Below are 6,661 nucleotides of genomic sequence, written 5' to 3'. Positions count from 1 at the left end.
TCTCCAACAGAAGGAATGAGGGCAGTAATTTGACCCAAAACTGACCTCTTCATCTAGCTATTCAAAGCCTAAAGAATCTTTCGCTATTTTTACCATTTCCACTTGAATGACACCGCCAAAACACTTAAAACTCCAAGCTTCAGAAGTCTGTTTCTGTGCTCCTGTGTCCTTATCTACAACAGTGGGTGGCACATGGGAAGCTGGGAAAGTCTCAGAATCCATGGGTTTAGGGCAGTTTTGGTTCTCAAACTGATGGCTCTCTCTTGCCCAGTCACACATGGTACTTCCTCTTTCTCCCTAGTGATTTTCCCTCCCAGGCCCATGGTCCTCCATACTGAATAGAAAGTTCAACAGAGTCCATCATCTAATGAAAGACCAAGATCAGTCCAAGCCAAGTCTGAAGAAATGCTCCCCACTACACAGACATCCATGATGGAGAAGGCTGGGCAGTGCACTCTGGCCGCCATTACTGAAGTGGGTAAAATGTACAGAGGAAATGCCTTTGGCTACAGGGCTGGTTAGGTAATTTGTGTTTGCGACATCTAGCCATATTTCCTCAATGCTGAACATATTGTTCTGGCTGTTTATACTCTTGGCTCCCAATGCTGCTGCACATTCCCCAGCTCCGAGAGCTGAAGCCCAGCAGCAGCTTCCCCTGAAAGGCCCATAAAGCCACGATCGGTTGATTCTCAGATAGCCAAGGTACTCGTTAAAGCACAAGATCTGTTGCAACTGACATGACTTGGAGTTGAACGTGTCGCAACACAGCCTTGCGGAGACACAGCCCCTTTGGCTCACAGCCTCCATATTTGTCAAAACTACTATAGGCCAAAGGCTAACGTCAGCATCTTAGCAACAGAAACAAAACCTAAAAAGCATAAGGTAAAGGCTAAAGCAGTGAGCCCACTGCCTGCTGCAGCTTCTGAGTAGATGCTGTCGCAGCACTAAAGGTCTTAGGAAACACTGAATACACAAAGGCCAGGCAGAAGATCGAAGGAGGCGTCTGTTCCCACAGAGGAAGCCCAAGCCTGTTTGGTGAGAGCTCCTAGAGGGTGCTGGGAAAATTAGGGTGAATCTGTCTCCATGCACTGTATTTTTCAGGTAGCTCGGTTTAAGTAGTTGTTCAAACACCAAACAGGCACGAACACTAAAAAGTAGCTTCTAGACTGAGCATGGTAGTGTGAGCCTTTAATCCCAGTACTCCAGGAGACAGAGGCAAGTGGCTCTCTATGAGTTTGAAGCCAGCCTGGTTCACAGAGGATATTCTAGGCCAGTCAGAGCTTTGTAGTGTCTCATAAAACAAAAACAAGTAACAAAATCAAACAGAAGGTTTATTAGGAGAGATCCATTTGGAGTTGGTGGGGAAAATGGGGTTGGATATGATCTTATTCATTTATTTATACATAAATGATATTCTCAAAGACTAGATTTTAGTCTTAAGTAGGTCTAAGATCTAGACCTCCAAAGGCCTCCAAATAAATGGAACATCTAAGAGGCCAAGCATGCACTATGAAGATGGCCTCATTAAATACCCTGACTCTGAGGCAGCTCTGAAATGGAAAGGCCAGTAGACAGGAGTCCTACAGGGTACAAGGTCTAAATTAAGGATCAGAAAACAAATAGGACCATTGAGGTGGAAGCTGAGGAACCAGTGAGATGGCACCTCAGGTAAAGATGCTTTTGCTATAAAACTGACCACATGAGTTCAGTCATCATGGTGGAAGAAGATACTGTCTCCATGGGCACACCATGGCATGCATGTATTTATTCACGATTATATCACACACATGAATGCACACACATGCACATTAATAAATGGAATTTTTTTTAAAAAAGAGGAAATGAACAAAAGCAGATGAGAAGATGACACCTCTCTCTTCTTTGCATGTGTGCATGCGCATGTGAAGACCAGAAGAAACCCTTGTCTGTCATCTTCCTGGAGTGATGGAGGAAGATCATTGGTTAATTAATAAAGAAACTGCTTGGCCCTGATAGGTTAGAACATAGGTGGGTGGAGTAAACAGAACAGAATGCTGGGAAGAAGAGGAAGTGAGCTCAGACGCCATGCTCCCCTCTCCCGGGCAGATGCTGAATCTTTCCCAGTAAGACTGGTGCTACACAGATTATTAGAGATGGGGTTGATCGGGATATGAGAATTAGCCAGTAAGGGCTAGAGCTAATGGGCCAAGCAGTGTTTAAATGAATACAGTTTGTGTGTTGTTATTTTGGGGTATAAGCTAGCCAGGCGGCCAGGAGCCGGGCTGTGGGAAGAGGCCCACAGCTCTTACTACACTGGAGCTATCCACCTCCTTTGAGACCGGGGCTTTCATTATACCAATGAACTAGTCCCAGTCATCCTCCTGTGTCTGCCTCTCCACTGCTAGAGTTACAAGTATGAACCACCATGCCTAGCATCTTCACACAGGTTCTGGGGACAGAACTCGGGTCTTCGTGCTTGTGAGACTTTACCAGTTGAGCCATCTCCCTAAGCCCAAGATGACATTCTTGCAAAAGCAGCTGTCCCCTAAGGCTGAGTACTTCTCATGTCTGGTCTCTATGAGCATTTAACATACTGGTAACCAAAACAGATGATACATCCAAGTACACTCATAGTGTCCCTCTGACCCTGACACAAAGAGGAATAACATTGCTCCATGAGCATGACAGGCTGGTGGGAATGGAGAGGGGAACTATTCCTAGCAAAGTCTTGGAAAGATTGATGCCTTTGGAGACAGCGTTTATTTTATTTGTGTGTTTATGTGTGTGCTTGCATAAGTTTATATAAATACCATGCATGCAGGAGGACATGCAGGCCAAATGAGGGCTTTTAATCCCCTGGAACTGGAGTTACAGACAGGGTTGAACCATCATGTGAGTGCTGAGGGGACAAACCTGAGTCCTTCACAAGAGCAGAAAGTAAAACAACATTTTAATTTACCCTAAGTTAATAGCTATCAAAATGTTTATTTATAAGAATATTCATCACTATTTTGGTTTTAGAAGGAAAGAAAATTTGGAAACCACCCCCATGTTAGTCCAAGAATAATACCTTATGTCATCCATTTATAGGATAGAATAATGATGGTTCTCAAGCACTAATGAATAGAATGATGATATGGAGGCTGGAGAGATGCTTTGGTGGCTAAGAGGGTTTGCTGCTCTTTCCAGAAGATTTGAGTTTGGTGCCCAGAACTCACACTAGGCAGTTTACAACTGCTGGTAACTTCTGCTTTGGAGGACCTGACACACTTGTGCACATAGCCCCAGATGAATATGCACAATCAAAAAAATAAATCCTCAAAGGAATGCTGTCCTGTTTGTTAAGGTGGAGGAACAATTCTGCATGACCATGAGACAAGGTGCATGGCACTACCCATTTATCAACACCCACAGCACTTCACGGCACAGATTGAAACCTAATGTGCATGCAAGTAAAAGCTCACTCTTGGGTGTTCGGAGGATGGATTGGAGCCTAGGCAGAAGAAGCCATCTGTATCAGAAAAGTTCACAATGACTTCACTGAAGGGAGTGGGGATGAAAGCACTAAACTAAGTGATGTTAAAAATGAGTCAGACCTGATGCTAATGCTGCCCATAAGCTCTGTGCTCTCATTGGGGAGGTTGAGTCCCATGGGATCGGGCTAACAGCTCTGAAACCGCTATATGTGCGTACTAGAACCGAGCAATTGAGTAAATGGATGGCAGATGGCGAGCACTAGATTTCTTTCACTCTGAGTGGGAGTTTATAGACAAGTCAGAGAAGAGGTCTAGAATGATTCACTTAGGATTTACTGGATTAGAGTTGAGACATCAGCATGAACTCATGTTTAGTTTATCATCGATGCACATAAATACACAGGAATAAATAGAGATATGTTTATATACGCCAATTTTTATACACATACATATTTCCTCGCCCTGTTAGCTGAGAGGGCCTGAAAGTAAGAGTGTCCACATAGAAAACAAACATTTGCAGGACCCAGATCTTGATTCCTGATAGTGTTCTTCCATACAAGGAAGCGGGGTTCTTGGGATAAGTGGCTGGCTGGGGGCATGGAGCAGGAAAGACACATGGTGAATCTGGGGAATTCATGGCGGCAGGAAGACTGGAAATTCAGAAGAAAGTCCAAATTAGAAGCTCAGCAGGAGAATTTCAAGTATCAAGTATCAGCTGAGGAGGCCCCAAAGGCCAGAGTTGAACAGCTTGAACCCCCCCCCCCAAGTCACAAAATATCCAATGAAACTCACCATGCTAAATAAGTATCCTTGAGTCCATGCCAATGCCAATATAAATAAATATTTTGAGAAACAGGAGAATGTGTTACCCAGGAGACAAATAGTTCACAATAAAGAATTCCATATTATTTATGTAGTTGTCCTTCACTTCAGGGAGGAGAATGTTCCTACTCCTTAAATGTGGGCTCCACATGGGACTTCCTTCAAAAGAGCACAATATAGAGAGACAAAAAAAAAGAAGATACCTCATTGTAGAGATGATGGACAGGCATTTTCTCAGTTCGATGCTAAGCTGATGTCACAGTGATGTGTGTTGATGGTCTGCTTCTGCTGTGACGAAATGTGTTATCCCCTGTGTTATCCCCAGAACAACCAAGAGGAAAAAAAAAACCATGTAAACCTCAGTGAGTAGACGTTCTCAAGAACACCCACACGGCACCCAAAAACTGTCACAGCCCAGTGTAGCATGATCAATGAAAAGGCAGAGACAAATATTGGGGTTCAACCTGAAGGACAGAAAAGCAAAACAATCGGCCACTGGCTCTTACCTCTACCTCAGTCTGAAATGGTGATCCTGCCCCCAGGAATCCTCAGAATGATACTGGGTCTGAGAGCTGTCTCCTCCCATCTTATATTCCTCTCTAGGGCTGGGATTAAAGGCCTGCACCACTATTGCCTGGTTTCTATAGCAAACTAGTATGGCTATGAGATTAAAGGTGTGTGTTACCACTGCCTGGTTTGTAAGGCTGATCAATGTGGCTTTTTTTTTAACTCTCTGAACTTCAGGCAAGCTTTATTTATTAAAATACAAATGAAATATCACCACATTTCCTCTTTTGTCCAATATAAAATAGGGGAAGGTTATAACTAATATAAAAAAAACTATATACAATAAGTACAATGACTATATACAATATATACAGGTGATAAGTACATCAACAATGTCTAGTCCATTTGTATTTGACAAATTTAGAGAAAATACTTCATATCTATCCTATTTTGGTGAGTCCAAAATTTTATACCTAATTTACTTTCTATCATAACTTGCTTTCTGAGTCTGGTAAACTATAACAATACCTATCTAATCTTCAACTTCCTCAGAGACCTAAGAAGGAAATAATATTAACGGAGTAAGAAGGAAGTGCAAGCAAGCTACTTCCAAAAAATGTGAGAAATGGCAGAATCAACTGACTGCCTGGACAATCACCCAAAGTTCCTCTGCAAAATTGGAGCATCTATCTTCATCCTACAGGACTAGCATAGATAGACTTTTCTGAGAAGCAGGATATTTTGAAGGACTATCCCTCTTTATCTTGACAAAGTTTGGCAGTCACTTTCTTATGTGTCCTTCTTGTCCAATTAGGACAGCATACTCTCAGGAGCCAATGCATGAGAATTTTCTTGCCAAGCAGTTTACTTTTGCCACAAAGAAATTAAACTCCATGTGGAGTTTCTTTCATGCCCAGTATCTTCTCTGAAATAGATTGGTGCTGCCAAGAGCAGTCATGCCTCATTGTCATAAAACAAACATGTTATTAAAACATCTTAAATGTCATATTAATGCAGTAATGTTTCATTTGTATTTTAAGAAATATATCTTGTCTGAAGTTCAGAGAGTAAAACAGCCACATTGGTCATCCTTACAGACCAGGCAGTGGTGACACCTACTTTTAATCCCAGTAGCCACACTAGTTTGCTATAGAAACTGGGTGGTAGTGGTACATGCCTTTAATCTCAGCTGTAGAGAGGAATATGAGAAAGGAGGAGACAACTGTCACTCTCTGTCTCATTCTGAGGATTCCTGGGGGGCAGGATCACCATTTCAGACTGAGGTAGAGGTAAGAGCCAGTGGCCAACTGTTTTGCTTTTCTGTCCTTTAGGTTGAGCCTCAATTTCTGTCTCTGGGTATTTATTTTTTGCTATATTTGGCTATATTTGGCTATATTTGCTATGTTTGGGGTGCAAATTTACAAAAAGAAAAATCTCTTTGCCTGAGGTTTCAACCACCGGTACAGGCCAGAGAGGAACCCAAATCTAGCCACTTGAGTTCAGGAGAAAACTAGCACTCCCGACTCCCATCCATCCAGGCTTAGCTTCCTCTCCTGCCCTGTGTTTTTATTATTCATGTTATAGCCCAGTGCTCAGAATGTGGCTCAGTCAGTAAAATGCTTGCCTTGTAAGCATGAATATCTGAGCTCAATCACCATCAGCTATATATAGAAAAAAGGTCTGCAGCACACACTTGTGCTCCTACCACTCAGAAGGTAGAGTGAGATGAATGCTTAGAGTTCCTTGCCCAACTCAGCATAGCTGAATCAGTTCAGTAAGAGACCTCATTCTCAAAATAAAAAGTTGACAGTGGCTGAGGAAGATGACCCTGTTATCTACCTCTGGCCTTTGCCTCCATACACACACAAAAAGGGGGT

At 42.7% G+C, this 6,661-nt stretch overlaps 1 long non-coding RNA gene across 1 annotated transcript; it reads right to left on the bottom strand.

Moving 5' to 3' along the window:
• Window positions 1–3,861: 3,861 nt before the first annotated feature.
• Window positions 3,862–4,651, bottom strand: LOC126508764 (uncharacterized). The gene is made up of 2 exons (XR_007593966.1): window positions 4,481–4,651; window positions 3,862–4,105 (listed from the first exon to the last, which is right to left on the bottom strand). It is a non-coding gene; the product is annotated as an uncharacterized lncRNA (long non-coding RNA).
• Window positions 4,652–6,661: the final 2,010 nt, after the last annotated feature.

Source organism: Alexandromys fortis, unplaced genomic scaffold, assembly GCF_014885135.2.
Source record: "Alexandromys fortis isolate MF-2015 unplaced genomic scaffold, M_Fortis_MF-2015_v1.1 scaffold_40, whole genome shotgun sequence".
In the NCBI taxonomy this organism is placed as follows: Eukaryota; Metazoa; Chordata; class Mammalia; order Rodentia; family Cricetidae; genus Alexandromys; species Alexandromys fortis.
This window is presented reverse-complemented; position numbering and strand designations above follow the sequence as displayed.